The 17191-nt window shown below is 38.8% G+C and overlaps 1 pseudogene; it reads right to left on the minus strand.

Moving 5' to 3' along the window:
* Positions 1 to 1526: 1526 nt before the first annotated feature.
* LOC105738436 lies at positions 1527 to 15980 on the minus strand (annotated as a pseudogene).
* Between the last annotated feature and the right edge of the window lie 1211 nt (positions 15981 to 17191).

The raw sequence follows: 17191 nt of genomic DNA on the forward strand, positions 1-17191 counted from the left end.
TAAGCCCCTGACTGGGGCTTCTGCCTTTCTTTCAGAGATGCCCCACCCAGAGAGGAGGAATCTAGAGAGGCAGTCTGGCTACAGTAGCTTTGCTGCATTGTGGTGAGCTCCACCCAGTTTGAACTTCCTGGTGGCTTTGTTTACACTGTGAGGAGAAAACTGCCTACTGAAGCCTCAGTAATGGGGCACGCCCCTCCCCCCACCAAGCTAGAGTGTCCCAGGTCGACTTCAGACTGCTGTGCTGGCAGCGAGAATTTTGAGTCAGTGGATCTTAGCTTGCTGGGCTCCATGGGAGTGGGATCTGCTGAGCTAGACCACTTGGCTCCCTGGCTTCAGCCCCCTTTCCAGGGGAGTGAATGGTGCTCTCTCGCTGACATTCCTAGGCACCACTGGGGTAAGAAGAAAATCTCCCACAGGTAGGTTGGTGTCTGCCCAAATGGCCACCCAGTTTTTTGCTTGAAACCCAGGGCCCTGGTGGTATAGGCAACCAAGGGAATCTCCTGATCTGTGGGTTGCAAAGATCGTGGTAAAAGCGTAGTATCTGGACCGGAATGCACCATTCCTCATGGCACAGTGCCTCACGGTTTCCCTTGGTTAGGGGATCATCATGTCTTTTTCTTTGGCTGCTTTTTTTTTGAAAGGTGATATGGTTGTTTTATTCATTTGTACTTAAACCAGGCAAACTAGTACTGATGTCATTGTGATGCAGCAAATACAAGACCACTGTCTACAAATATTAGCATAATCAACCAATTAGGGGCTATAGTAAAACACAGAGCCAAAGGGGTGAAATCAGTGAAGTACGTTACAGCTTAATCCTTCACCTTAATAATTGGGTTTTTAACAATAAGTAAGGCCAGGCACGGTGGCTCATGCCTGTAATCCTAGCACTTTGGGAGGCTGAGGTGGGCGGATCACAAGTTCAGGAGTTCCAGACCAGTCTGGCCAACATAGTGAAACCCAGTCTCTACTAAAAATACAACAAAATAGCTGGGTATGGTGGTGTGTACCTGTAATCCTAGCTACTTGGGAGGCTGAGGCAGGAGAATCGCATCAACCCAGGAGGTGGAGGTTGCAGTGAGCCAAGATCGCGCCACTGCACTCTAGCCCAGGCAGCAGTGCGAGACTCCATCTCTAAATAAATAAATAAAAATAAAAATAAGCAAAGCCTCCCAATCCCAGAAAATAGGAATATACCTTCATCACATCAATTTGTACTTTTACTTCCTATTCTTGAGGCTAGGTTCTAAGTCCTAAAGATATTCAAACTAGTATTATATCTACTTATCTATAGCCAGAGAGAGCTTCTATCATGTTGTCCTTAGCAGCCAAGGTTATTAAAAGCTTTTTTCTCCAGAAAGATCCCATAGGAAAAAAAGAAACCTCTCTGATTTGGCTCCAATCATACCCCACCCTCCACAAAATCGACTTGATAGGCATAAAGGAAACAAAGATATGAAGGCAGAACATGCGGCTTCCAAACAAGAAAAATCCTATGAGGGAGGCAGGAGGGGAGAGGAAGGATTCAGCCAGTGCCCAGACTGAAATTGAGTAATATCAGTTTCACTCATCTTTACATATCTTCAGGCTGCATGTTCTTGGAATAGTTTGGGAATAAATCTATGGTTTGTGGAGTACTAAAATACCTAGTGGTCTGCTGTATTCCATTGTAGCTTTCTTCAGCAGTTTCCAAGGAGCCTCCAAGTTACTGAGAGAAGAATTTTGCTGGAACTGCATGCAGGACTTGCAGAGATTCCTCTCCATAGCTATAGAAGGGATTGTTCCAGGCCTGATTGTTCCAGGATTGGGTGCACCAGGTCTGAGTGTTCAGGAATGGCTGTTCTAGGACTGGATGTTCCAGGTCTGGTTGCCCCAGGCTGAACTGCTACAGGTCTGGTTGCTCCGCACTGAAAGGTTCCCAGACGTGTTCGCCAAGCATCCTTGGGGACAGGGAGAATAGAGGCTGGGGTAGGTAGGTGCTCAGGCCTTTGGAACCATACCATTGCTATTCTTTGGGCAGCTGTTTTTCTGCCACCTCTTATATTTTATTCTCTGGTTCTGGAACCAAGTCTTAACCTGTTTGTAGCTAAGATTCAGGATGCTGTAAAGTTCTTGCATCTGCTGGAGGCTGAGGTATTTCTGTCTCTGAAATCTATCACTGAGTACACACAGCTGGGTGGAAGAGAACACAGTTCTGGTCGTCTGTTTCTTGACCAGGACTTTGTCTTCCTTTTTTGCAGTGCTCTTCTCTGCAGAAGTGAGTTGTCTGCCTTTGGGACTGGTGAAAGAATTAGGGCTGTCCAGACTCTGTGTGAGGCATCTCAGCAGAAGCTATATGCAAGGATGGATAGTTTGTTTCAGGCCCACAAATCACAGACATTGGTGAAGAGTCTTACAGTTGGATGCTTCAGAGCAAGGCAGGCTTTGGGGAAAAGCTGGATGCACACTCAGGTTATTATTGAAAAAGGGGAGGAAAAAAATTTAAGAGCTGGACTGTAAAAAAGCCTAAGGCTTTAAGACTCTTTTTCTGGAAGATGTCAGAGGAATATGAGCTCCAGAAGTGAAAGTATGAAGAAGTTGGGATGAAGTGAGTTCCCCCACAGTAACAGAAGGCAACCAGCTCAGTTTAGCCCTTTTGCTGCTTTTAAGAGTTTCTCTTCATCTTTGGTTTTCAGCAATTTGATTATGGTATTTTCAGGTGAGATTTTCTTTTTTTTGGAGACAGCATCTCACTCTGTCGCCCAGGCTGGAGTGCAGTGGCGCAATTCTGGCTCACTGCAACCTTCTCCTCTTGGGTTCAAGCGATTCTCCTGCCACAGCCTCCTGAGTAGCTGGGATTACAGGCACGCACCACCATGCCCAACTAATTTTGTATTTTTAGTAGAGATGGGATTTCACCATGTTAGCCAGGCTGATCTCCAACTCCTGACCTCAGGTGGTCCGCCTGCCTCGGCCTCCCAAAGTGTGGGATTACAGGCATAAGCTACCACGCCCAGCCAAGATTTTCTTTGTTTTTATCTTATTGGAGTTCATTACGTTTCTTGAATATTTAAATGTATGTCTTTCACCAAGTTTGGGCAATTTTTGGCCATCATTTTCTTAATTATTTTTCTGCCCCATTCTCTCTCTCTCCTATCTTTGTAATTACAAACAGTTTGGTCTTTCAATATTGTCCTACAAATCACTGAGACTCACTTTTTTCTTAGTATATTCGTTTTTTTTTTAAATATTGGTTAATTTCTATTGATTTATCTTCAAGTTCACTGAGTCTTCTTTATCTCCAATCTGCTGATAAGCCCTTCTAGTGAATCTTTAGATATTGTATTTTTCAGTTCTAGAATTTCCATTAGTTCTTTTTATAGAGTTTCTATTTTTCTGCAAGACATCCTATCTGTTTATTCATTATGAACATATTTTTCTTTGCATCCTTAAGCAGAGTTAAAAGACCTGCTTTAAATTCCTTGTCTGCTCATTAAAATCTGGAACAACAAAGATGGTTGTTCTCCATTGTTACTTTTTTTCGTGAGTATGGAACACATTTTACTGTTTGTCCTCATGTCTAGCAATATTTGAGAATATCTCAGACACTGAAAATGATGTGTTGCAAAGATTCTGGATTCTGTTATGTTATGCTGAAGACTATTCATTTTTTGTTTTAGCAGGCAGATACCTTGGCTGAACCCAAACTCTAAATTATGTTTTTCCTGCATAGGCAGGCAGCAGCTAAATCACTGATGAGTTATTTTAGCCTTAGCTTGGCTGCCTGAATTTTTCCCCATCTATGTTTAGGTTAGGGGTTAGTCAGAGATTTTGGCAGTTTATATGTAGAGGTTAGGCCTTCCCTTATATGAATTTCTCTGTTCTGGAACATCTCTGTTCTGGAATGAAGTCTCACTCTGTCACCCAGGCTGGAGTGCAATGGCACGATCTTGGCTCACTGCAACCTCTGCCTCCCGGGTTCAAGCGATTCTCCCGTCTCAGCCTCCTGAGTAGCTAGGATTACAGGCGTGCACCAGCACGCCCAGCTAATTTTTTGTATTTTTAGTAGAGACAGGGTTTCACCATGTTGGCCAGGTGAGTCTCGAACTCCCTACCTCAAGTGATCCACCTGCCTTGGCCTCCCAAAGTGCTGGGATTACAGGTGTGAGCCACTGCGCCCAGCCTGAAACATCTCTTCTGACTTACAGCCATTGCCTCAAATGCTGTCCTTTGATTCCTCAAAAAGAAAGAATGCAGATTTCTATTTAGTTTTCATCCTCTTTGAAGAATTGAGTAGGCCCTGTTATAAAAGTGGAAACTCACCCAGTGCTATCCTCTTCTTACAGTCTTCCAAGGGCTGATTATACTACAATTTCTGCCTACTTGGTCACTCTTCAATTCCTCCAGATAGTTGTTTTTATATTTTGTTCAGAGTTTATAAATGTTATCTACTGGAGGGCTGATCCAATAGGAGCTACTACACCATTTTCAAAAGCCATTGCTACTTTGAAAGGCTTTCTAGATGGTTAAGTACTGCTGTATCAATCTTGATGATGTGAGAAATACTTAGGCCATCTCAATCATCTTCATCCTTCTAACTAAGTTAATCTAAGACAATGGTAGCCCTGCACTGACCACTAAGAAAGCACACACCTTGAGCCATCCATCCAACTATTATAACCTGGGACTTGGTATCTAGTGCTTTCAAATCTAGTGATTATCACTGGGCTTTCATATTTTCCCCCAAGCGGCCAATTCACTCTATTGAACTAATAATCTGACTCACTGGGTGGAATAGCCACTCAATCTTAAGCTCTATTCTGGCTGGTGATTGGAACCCTCCTACTCTTGGACAGAATTTCAAGTTGCCCACTACCTACCTGTAGTGGACTCACAAGTATTATCTGACTCTCTATCTACTTGTTTTTAAATCTTGTGCTAACAATAGCTGCCCTTGATTACAGGTAAACTATAATCTTTATGCAGCTCAATGACCCCTCCTGCTGAACCTCTGTAACCAGCTTCTCTTAGAGCTTTCCTTGTCCAAGTAGATGAGATCAGTACCAAGCTTCTGTCCTTTCTCGCTGAGTTAAATGCTATATCTCATTAATAGACTCCAAAGTTGGAACAATAAAAGATTTTAGAGAAGTAGTGGTATTTTTAAACATCTCTGCAAAACTGAAAAATAGAAAACAAAATGATCCAAGTATGTTAGATATTAAACTGTATCCAGAACGAATTCTGACACTACAAGAATTCATTGTTTCATTCCTTGAAGGTATTTATTTAGCACCTATTTTGTGCAAGGCATTGTAGGAAGATATAAAGATAAATTTGATAGGATTCTGTATTCCAGAAGCTCACAGAATAATGGGGTAAATTTGTTCATGAATAATTATGGGATAAAAAGGGCTAAGATTCATAAGTAAGGGTCCAATGTTACTCTTAGAACTGGTACCTAAGTGTTTTGGTTGACATTTCTTAATTTTAACTTCAATCTGCTTGAATACATTTTTTTTTTACATGCTGAAGGGCCTTATCATTCTGTGATCTAAGTCAGGGTTCTTTACACTATGTGTCCCTTAACATAATCAAAGGTTTTACAGAGTCCTTTCAAATCTATTAATTTATTTAACTCCTGTAAGAACCTAAGTATTGCCACAAATTTAAAAAATAGGAAACAGAAGTCCAGAGTATTTAAACTTAAAACTTGCCTAAAATCACTCTGTTAGAAAGAAGCAGAGCCTAAGTCATGAATCTAGGTCTTCTGATTTGTATCAGTCCAATGCTTTTGCCAATGTTATACCTGATATACATCAGAGAAAAGAAAGAGATGCATGGAGAAAATTATAAAGAAGGCAAAATGTACCAATTTTGTCAAGAGGTATGAGGAAGTAGGAAAGGTATATGAATTTGGTGATCAGAAGGGCAGTGGTGAGTTAGTTGCAAATCCCTTTCATTTAGTCCAACTTAATCAATATTCAAGTTTTAAATCTAACTCTTCAGTAAATATTCAAATTTATTTATTGTCCTCCCTGTAGGACAGACACTTCATGGTCTGATCCCACTTTACTTGTCCAATATCATCTCTCCATGTTTTCTACCTCATAGTCAATAATCCATACATATTGAGCTATAGTCGTATGTTGCTTAACAATGGGAATATGTTCTGCAAAATGTATCATTAGGTGATTTTGTCATAGTGTGAACATCATAGTATACACAAACCTAGATGTTATAACTTATTATACACCTAGGCTATATGGTATAACCTGTTGCTCCTAGACTTCAAATCTGTACAGTATATTACTGTATTGAATACTCTAGGTAAATAAAACACAATGGTAAGTATTCATGTGTCTAAACATACCTAAACATAGAAAAAGTACAGTAAAAATATTCTATGAAAGATATAAAATAGGCTGGGTGTGATGGCTCATGGGACCACCATTGTATATGTGGTCTGAAGTTAAACAAAATGTCATTATGTGGCACGTGACTGTACATATTCTTTCCCTCCTTGAGAATACTCCAAGGGAATGGAGGGAATACTCCTTGGGAATGGGCTTCCCATCTCTTTTCTCCTCTCCACTTAGCATAGTTGCTATCTATTGAAGGAAGCCATTCTTGACCACCACACCCCAGGATGGCTTAGATGCCCCTCTTACATTTTCCTATGATATACCTAGGCTTACTCCTTTTCTAGCATTTAACACAGGAATACTATATTTTCATTAACCATTTAGCTTGTCTGTTGTCCCCATTAAACTATGAACTTCTTTGAGGGCAGGATAGTCCCTGTCATGGTTGTATTTCCATAACTTAGCACAGTGGCTTTTGCACAAATATTTGTTGAGTGAATAATAAGGATTATGAGGAGTTACAAAGCAACAAAATATTCTAATCTAACCTCAAGGGCAACAATTTTGTTTATAGGTCATAGAAAGTATGTTCTGATCAAAACCCCAAACACAAACCTATTTAAACCTAAACTTTGAACTTCTTTTGCAAGGATATCAAATCTGATCTTACTATTTCCTTTTTTATTTATTATTATTTTTTTTTTGGGACAGAATCTTGCTCTGTCACCCAAGCTGGAGGGCAGCGGTGTGATTACAGCTTACTGCAGCCTCGACCTCCTAGGCTCAAGCAATCCTCCCTCTCAGCCTCCCAAGTAGCTGGGACCACAGCTGTGAACCAACATGACTGCTAATTTAAATTTTTTTTTTGTACAGACAGGGTCTCACTATGTTGCTGAGGCTGGTCTCAAACTCCTGGGCTCAACTGATCCTCTGGCCTTGGTCTCCCAGAGTGCTGGGAATACAGATGTGAGCCATTGTGTTTGGCTGACCTTACCATTTCCTATGAGTAATTCTGCTTAAGTATAAATGTACTCACAATTATACTTCCACAGATAGAGCTCTAGAAGAACTGCATGAAATCTGAGAAATTTCTGTAATCACGAATAATTGTTTGAAATTTTAAATATTTCTAGCTTAGATCAAGCAAAGCAAGTACTTTAGATAACCATAATTCTAAATTCTTAGTCAGTAGTATTGAGAATTTTGCTGATCTTCACTGTGGATTACACAAGTGAGTAAAATCATAGAATTTTCAAGCCAGCACTGATCAGGAATCACTTAATGAAATATTTGTAATGGTAATAAACAGTATGGACCTCAGGGTTTGAAGGGCCCAATGAGATAACCAGGTTCATCCATCTAGTGTCTTTTGTATACGCATTTAGTTCTTTTGGAGTATTTTTTGAAGTTATTTCAAATTGGTTAGCTGGGCTTTGAATGACTATAGAAAAGGGACCATGGGTTTATAGAGATGGACTAAGTATATAATCCATATGCCTATTCACATACTCTTGGCATTACTGTCAACTAACCTTTATTCAGGGCTTTCACAAAGATATACTGTATAGATGATGCTTACAAATGCTCTTAGTACCTACCACATTGTAAAAACATTTTTAAAAAAATTATACATGCTTTTGGACAACAGCAATGCACTGAATTTGCACATAGAGAATGGATTCATAAAGAAGTTTATACTTTTTTTATAAAATTGTGTTTAACATTTATTGTTATTAAATTTGCTCAATTTCTATGAAATTTAGTGGAATTTAAAGTCATTTACTTGGCCTTGCAGAGGTAGTATTAAGAGCTCCATAGATTAGAGAACAAGCTAACTCATTTTTCTCAAATACCTTCTCCATTCCTACTCCAAATGATGGCATTATAGCATAAATATAAAGGAGTACAGCATAAGTATGTAGGGATATACAAAAACATTTTGGGACTGAATTGGACATGATACCATTGATATCACTTAAATGCAATCCTGTCACTTGCTAAGGAAGAAAAAATTAGGCATTCCTTTGAAGAAGTAATTTAGCCAATGCATAATTCTTCATTTTTTGGATTAGTTCAGGTTGGAATAAATGAAAGATTTTGTTTTATAAGAAACCACATTTCTAAATGAGCAGGGGAGAAAAATAACTGTCACATATCCATATTTCATTATTAACTAATCCTTTTAATGTCTCACTTATTTTTTCTATTAATAGTATTAAAAATGCTTATCACTTGTAAATTCTAACAATGAGATGACAACTTATGCAATTTCTCTCATAAAGTTTCATTTTTCACCTCCATTCAAGTGGTTTATCTTCTGGCATCACCAAAGACAAAAGAACCAACCTGGATTTATATGGCGTTATGTGTGAATGTGTGTGTATATTATACATCCAACCTTAAAAATATCATTTAAAGTTCCATAGATTTATTATCTAAAGGGATATTTAATTAAGTTGAAAAGGGAGCACATGTTAGCTGAATCAACTTCAGGATCTATTCCTTTGTATAAAGGGCTTTCACATGCCTTTCTCCTCAGTTCTGAAAGCACAAGGTTCCTTATTCCCTTCACCATGAATAAGGCCGACATTTGACAGCTTCACAAGGCTGACAGGGTTACCCAACAGCCCACCCTCCCTATTCTCAATCCAATTAGACCTCTAATCCTCCAGATGAAAGGCCCAACTGCTCACGTTCCTCATGACAACGACAGCTATTGATTATTTGTCACTGCAGCTAACACCTTCCCTGTCGAGGCTGCTCTGACAGAAGCAAACCTACCAAATTAGACAGCACTTTATCTGCCCTGGAGGCCAAATGGCACAACAAGTAAAGGCTAATAAATGGTATAAAAATGAACAAATCATAACATTATGACAGGCTGATCGTTGCCAGCAGCCTCCCAGCTCAAGCTTGATATTCTGTTAGTCTGGCTCCTTCTCTTTCCCCTCTGCTGTACCTCCAACTTTGACTGAATTAAAGGCCAGAACAATTAAGGCATTTGACCAGCAAAGATAAGCCAATTGAAGTATCACCAAGGGACAAAAATGTCAATAACTGACTGCCATTTGTCAATACAAACATTCTGGAGATGCAAATGCTCCGGCCTCTGCTCTCCACTAGGCTGCACTGACTCACTTTCCAGCAAGAGTCAGCTCAAATGGACAGTCTGTGGCTATTTAACGAGAAGAAAAAAAAATAAAGAAAAAAGAAAGAAATATCTAGTCCCAAGAGAGGAAATATTCTATGAGGTACAAGCAGGAGTTGCTGGGGTGGGGAGGAAGGATTGTTATGAGAAAAAGAAAGATAGCAAAACAGGATTATTCTTCCTTTAAAAATATTCTAATATTAAACAACTGGAATCTCATAGTATGTTTTTTGCCCAAAATATAGGCATCATGTAAGAAATCCTGGATCACCTGGGAGAATTATTAAAGCTATAACTTTAGAAGTACACTCATTCATTCAACAAATATTTTTTGAGCACCAACTACTAGTTCTAGGCAATAGGGATAAATTAGTGAATAAACAGACCAAAAATAAATCCCCAGCTTAATGAAGTTTATATTATAGTGGGGCAAAAGACAATAAGCAAGATAAATAAGTAAAATATATAGTATTTTAGATAGTGTTAAGTGCTAAGAAAAGACATAAAGCAGAGTATGGAGAATACAATGTGTGAGGTGAGGCGGGTATTAGATAGGATTGCCAGAAAAGGGTTCACTGAGACAGTGACTTGAATAAGAAACTGATGAAAACAAGGGAGTTCAACACAGAGATTCCTACTGGAACAGCATTCCTAGGAGAGGGAAGAACAAACGCAAAAACCTGTGGTGACAGCTTGACTCATCTACTAGAGGAACAGCACTGAGGTCAGAGTGGTGTATGTGGAGGAAATATGTGGAAGATTAGAAATAAGGTCATACAAACAACAGAATTCAGAACATGAAATAAAAGGCTTGATAGGTCACAGGAAATACTTAGTCTTTTACTCTGAGATGGAAAATCTTATTTTATTTATTTATTTTTGAGATAGAGTCTCCCTCTGTCACCCAGGCTGGAGTGCAGTGATCTTGGCTCACTGCAAACTCCAACTCCCAGGTTCAAGTGATTCTTGTGCCCCAGCCTCTGGTGTAGCTGGGACTACAGGCACGCACCACCATATCTGGGTAAATTTTGTATTTTTAGTAGAGATGGGGTTTTGCCATGTTGGCCAGGCTGGTTTTGAACTCCTAACCTCAAATGATCTGCCTGACTTGGTTTCCCAAAGTGCTGGTGTAAGCCACTGCGCTCAACTGGAAAATCCTTTAGGGGGTCTGGAGCAGAGGAGTGACAAGTTTTAAAGGATCATTCTGGTTGATATGTTGGGCATAGACTGCAGGGGGCAAGAGCAGAAATCAGGAGACCAATTAGGACACTATTATAATTATCCAAGCAAGGTTACTACAATAATCTAATCCAACATGATGGTGGCTAGGACCAAAGTGGTGGTAAAGGGAATGTTGCGAAAAGTGGTTGCATTCTGGACAAATCTAGATTTATAGATAAATCAACAAATCAAATTTGTTTATAGATACCAGTATCATACAGGTGAACAGGACTTTGTATAAAAATATTAATAGGTGCTCAATGCTTGTTAGTTGAATTGAATTCTCTACCTGGCAGTTCTGTTAAAAATGCTATGCCTTGTAGCAAGGGATCTGTGGCTTCTTTTTTTTCTTAGACAGGGTCTCATTCTGTTGCCCAGGCTGGAGTACAGTGGTGGGAGCATGGCTCCCAGCAGCCCTGACCTCCCAGGCTCAAGTGGTCCTTCCACCTCAGCTTCTTGAGTAGCTGGGACTACAGGCATGTGCCACCATGCCTGGCTAGTTTTTGTTTTGTTTTGTTGTTGTTGTTTGTAGAGATGGGGTCTTGCTATGTTGCCAGGGCTGGTCTTGAACTCCTGGGCTCAACCCATCATCCTGCCTAGGCTTCCCAAAGGAGCTCTGGCTAAACACAAATTTTCTAAAGATGACTTTAAGCACAGATTTTGGAGTCAAACAGATACATATTTGAACCCTGGTTCTGCCACTTAATGACAAAGTACTCAAGTTCTTGAGTCTCAGGTTTTTCATCTAGACAATGTGATATTCTATCATTCTTGACTGGGTGAGCAAAAGGAGTAGAGATGTAAGAAGAGGTTAAGTTTAAAACCTTTTAGCCCAGAATTAGAATAGGAAGCGATGAAATAATATTTTCATTGCTTAAAAAAATCCCCAAGCTCTGTCCACTATAAAAGCCTAGAAACAATCACCAATCTGGTAGCAGTGAGCACCCTAGATCCTAGATTGTGTTCTCCAAATACTTTTTCCTACTAAAAGTAAAGCTATTGGAGAAATAGCTGATTCCAAGTCTGAAACAAAAAATATAGAAATGAATCTGGAATTTTGGGACATAGCAGATAGCAAGTAAGCTGTCAAATACTAGGCTCATGTCAAATGGATCCAGAAGTCTACTTGACAGGCCTCCCACAGGCCAAAAATAATCTGAATACTAATTAAGGATAATAACTTCAATGGATTGATACAGCAAATATGTTAAAATGATACTAAAAAATTATAGGCCTTGTTCATAATGATACTAAAAATGAAAAAAAAAATGAATTGATTATCCTAGGAGGATGCCAGGAAACCAATTCATTATTCTGAAAATTGGTAAATAAAGAGGGAGAATCCAGCATTCATCCTTCCTTTCCTATATGAACCGTACCATTGAGTAATCTAATAGTAGATAAGGGGAAATTTCTCTTTAATGAAGTATTCCAGCTAATAACCGTAGGATAGATGGTAGAATTAAAGTATCATCATTTTGCAACTCCTAATGAACAATGGGCTCTAGGCACCGAGCATCATAATTGTTAACATCATAAAAATAGACACAGTGAAACATTATGTCCCTCCTAAGAATGAATGTACCATAATAATAAAACAGTTTGCCAAAAATTGAACTGTAATTCTAACAAAAAAAAATGATAAATGCTTGAGGTGATAAATACCCCACTTACCCTGATACGACTATGACACATTGTATGCCTGTATCAAAACATTACATGTACCCCATAAATACATATACCTACTAAATACCCATAAAAATGTGAAATTTAAAAAAAGAAAAAAAATTGAACAATAATCAGATCAAGTCTTTAGATACAACAGTTAATTTACAGGAAATACATAGGACTGAGGAATAGGTTTATCACACCTGAAGGGAGAATCATCTTACTGAGGCAATCAGTCTAGACTAAGACATCAAGTTAGGGCAGGGGTTAAGCCACAATAGCCAAAAAGTTGTAAAAAAAAAAAAAGAAAGAAAGAAAGAAAGAAAAAGCCAAAAGAAACAAAGAGAGATGGAGGGTGAATCTATAGATTAAAAAAGACTTGACATATCAGCCAATCACAATATATAGCTCTTATTTGGAATCCAATTCAAACGTGTAAATAAACAAAAACATTTATGACATTTATGAGACAATGGTAATTTGAACATCAATGGGCTATTTTATGATACTATGATATTAAGTGATTCTTGTTACATTTTTTGAAAAGTATTATCATGATTATATTTTAAAAGGTCATTTCCTCTTAGAAATACATATTGATATAATGATATCACTGCAATATCTGAGATTTGCTTTAACATGGGAAGGGAAGAAGTTAATGAAGGAATACAGGAAATAAGATTAGCATGACCTGGTAATTACTGAAGCTGAGTGATGATATATGGAGGGTCATTTTACTATTCTATTTTTGAATATGTCTGAAGTTCTCCTTAAGAAAACATTTTTTAAAATGAGGCTTAAAAAAAACTTAGTGTCAAAGTCTTTGACTCTTCCTTTCACATCTATAATTTGCAGAAAATTCAAGATATATTTAATACTGGCTATGACACGGTGACTAGAGTTAATAACAATGTATTATATGCTTGAAAATTGCTAAGAGAGTGGATTTTAAGTGTTGATACCATGTATAAATATGAGGTAGTTATACATAATTAACATATGTACTACCTCATAATTAATTTAGCCAATCCACAATGTATACATATTTCAAAACATCATGTTGTACACATAAATACATACAATTTTTGTCAATTAAAATTAAAATAAATAAATTAGAAAAAAATAAAATTGGACTTCTAACCACCTCTGCCACTACCACTCTGGTCCAAGCCAACATCAACTCTCAGCTTCCTAATTAGTCTCTCTTCTGCTTTCATCCTTTGACAGTCTATCCTCAACACAGCAGTTAGAATGAACCTTTCAAAATATAAGCTAGATCATATTTTCTGTGCTCAAACACTTCAATAACCGTACCCTCTTGTGCAGTGTAAAGGTAGAATCATTAAATAGCATACAGGCCTTCTGTGATCTCTGAACTCGTCCTTACTTGACTAGAGCCACAGTGGCCTCCTTGCTGTTTCTTGTAAATAACGAAGCATGTGCCCATTTCTAGACCTTGCACTTGGCATATTCTCTCCCAGAAAGGTTTGTTCCTTCATAATCTTTAAGTATTTGCTTAAATATTACTTTCTTAAGTGAGGTCTACCCTGATCACCCTATTTATATTTGCAAACCCCTACATTCCCTATCACCCTCACCTGTCTTATTTTTTTTCCATAGCATGTATCCCCATCTGACATAATATATACTTTAAAAATGTATTTGCTTGTTTATTGGTTTGTTTCCCACCAACACAATGTAAGATCCTTGAAGTCAGGGATTTTTGTTTTGTTTTGTTCACTGCTATATTCCACATATATAGAGCAGTACGTTATGATTAGCAGGTGCTCAATAAATATCTGTTATTAAATTAATTCTTTCAATTTTCAGATCATTGCTTTTTAAATTCTGAATTCAGAGACTAGATCATTGCTTTTTATCACTACACTTCTCAATTAAGTTTGTGGGGTAACAACATGTGAGGTGGTGCCTGCATTTGTTACTGGAACAGCTAAGTGATTTGACTGTTTCCTCATCTGGGAGCATTTGGGAGGAAATATCCACATTTGCTTAAAAAAAAAAAAAAAAATACAACATCAAGGTAGGGTAAAAGTTAAGGTCACCCCAGTGGCAAGAAAGAGTCTGTAGAGCTGGTTTTCTTGTAGCCTAGAGCTAAAGGGCAATGCCACTAGATGGAATTCCATGAAGGTGTCCTACAGCCTATGGCCATTGCTTTTGAAAGTAGTTAGTTTCACAAGGCTCTGTAAGTGTCCAACAGACATTGTGGCTGACACCATGGATTGCCTGGCTAATATATATGCTCATTTTCTTCTAGGCTTCTAGGCCAACAGAACCCTGATATTAGTTGGTCTCCTTTTAAGTAGATATGTCCTTTCAGAGAAGGCTGGGTCTTTGCCAAACTCAGAAGGTGACTTTTTTTTTTTTTTTTTTTTTGAGACAGAGTCTTGCTCTGTCACCCAGGCTGGAGTGCAGTAGCATGATCTCGGCTCACTGCAACCTCTGCCTCCCAGGTTCAAGCAATTCTCTGCCTCAGCCTCCTGAGTAGCTGGGATTACTGGTGCCTGCCAAGGTGACTTTGAATGACATAGCAATCAGGAAGTTTTCATTTTCCTTGCCAAGGGATAGGATTAGGCCTGGGAATCAAAGGAATGGAAAGAGCATCTGCCACAGGGCTTCTGAGAAGATTTTCCATGTTCAAAAGATAAACAAGATATGGGTATTTGATTTTTCTGCTTCTAGATATTGTGGTCTATATGCAATGTCTGAAATTTAGGCAGCTACCTTGAAATTAAGTCCATGGAAAGCTAGCCTAAGAGTATAAGCCAACATCCTGATTACAGCAGAGAATAAAGATTTAAAAACCCAGGTCCTTGCTAATATCATTGAGCCAGAGTTAATCAACCCTGGATATTAACTCTTGTTATGTAAGACTGCTTGATGTGTAAAATAATAGATGTGCTTGTCATCTAAGCCACTTTTATGTTACTCGTATTAACAGAAAATGTGTATTAATGATACAAATTTCCATGATGGACCCAAATGACTATAGAGCCACCCAAGCAAATATGAAATATTTCAGGAAAGGAAATCAGCTAGAGCATAGACTGCATTTCTGAACTCTAGTTGATTGTGCTACCAGCCCGTTACTTATTATTATACCATTTAGTCTATTATTTCCAGCTCCTTTTTGTGGCCCACATGGTGCCTCATGTCAGTTCCCAGCCTTTTCTTCCAGGCTCTATCTTCTGTGTGAGATGCTCCTTGCAGGAAGTCTAACTGTTTATTACTCTGGAGGTTTTAGTTTGAAGTTTTTTTAGTTGACAAACAATGAATGGGATTGATAATTATCTTCTGGGGTCCTTGTGACCTTCCAATTTTCCCAGTTGAAGTTCTCTATCTGTAGGGTATGCTCTCTTTCCTTCCGTTTTGGGGCTTACCTTGACTCTAATCAAGGCAAGATTTAAGTCTAACTCATTAGTGATTAGCAAGAGTTAAATCAACATAAGTGAAGCCTGACCAGATAATGTAATTCAGTTTTCTGTCTTGCTCCTGCAATCCAATCCTAACCTTGTGCCCCAAGGTCTAGAAAATTGATATTCATCCATCCATCCATCCATCCATCCATCCATCCATCCATCCATCCATCCGGCCAGCCACTCGACAGCATTATGGTCTTAGTCACTGGGGCTCCAATTATGTTCTTTGTAAACTAACTTCAAAAGCTTCCTGACACCCACATTTCCTCAATTTCCTACCTTTTGTGAGTTCTCCTAAGGAATGAATTATAAGGCCCACTTCTGGCAGACTGACAAAATTAAAGTAGATCATATTCAAATTCTTTTGGAGCACAACACTCAATTTATGAGTTTTTTTTTTTTTTTTTTTTTTTTGAGATGGAAGTCTCGCTCTGTCATCCAGGCTGGGCTGGAGTGCAGTGGTGCGATCTCGGCTCACTGCAACCTCCGTCTCCTGAGTTTAAGTGATTATCTTGCCTCAGTCTCCTGAATAGCTGGGACTACAGGTGCCCGCCACCACACCCAGCTAATTTTTGTATTTTTGGTACAGATAAGAGTTTCACCATGTTGGCCAGACTGGTCTCAAACTCCTTATTGCAGGTGATCCGCCCAACTCGGCCTCCCAAAGTGCTGGGATTGCAGGTGTGAGCCACCATGCCCAGCCAATTTATGAAATTTTTGTCATAAGAAGACAACTGCCTAGACTAAATGGTAGTAGAGGGAATGGGAAGAAAAGAATAAATGTGGGATGACTGACAAACAAGATCAACAGAGCTTTTTTTTTTTTTTGAGACAGAGTCTTACTCTGTCACCCAGGCTGGAGTGTAGTGGTGTGATCTCAGCTCACTGCAACCTCCGCCTCCCGGGTTCAAGCGATTCTCCTGCCTCAGCCTCCTGAGTAGCTGGGATTACAGGTGCCCACCACCATGCCTGGCTAATTTTGATCAATAGAATTTGATGTGTCTTGGGACTGAGGAAGTCAGAAGGAGTCAAAGATTAGGGTAATATTTTGAGCCCAAATTACTGAGGAATAATACTTTTCTTCATAACAATGGGGAAATTAACAAAGGAAGCTATGTGTTAGGTTACAGTGGGATATTTAAATGTAAATTATAGAGGGAGATAACTAACTGAACTAAATTTAGGAAAAAGAGCACAACTATAAATTCAGACTTGCAAGTCAGCCTTATGGAAGTGAAGTAGAAAAACTGAGCTCTAGGGAGAATGTATAAATGCAGGAAGGGATTCTATTGACTAATAAATGTGTGTGTTTCATAATCTGCACATAAATGATGAGACTAAAAAGGTAATCTGCTATGCTGTTTGGGAAGACAGTC

Source organism: Nomascus leucogenys, chromosome 1a (assembly GCF_006542625.1).
Source record: "Nomascus leucogenys isolate Asia chromosome 1a, Asia_NLE_v1, whole genome shotgun sequence".
NCBI classification, from domain to species: Eukaryota; Metazoa; Chordata; class Mammalia; order Primates; family Hylobatidae; genus Nomascus; species Nomascus leucogenys.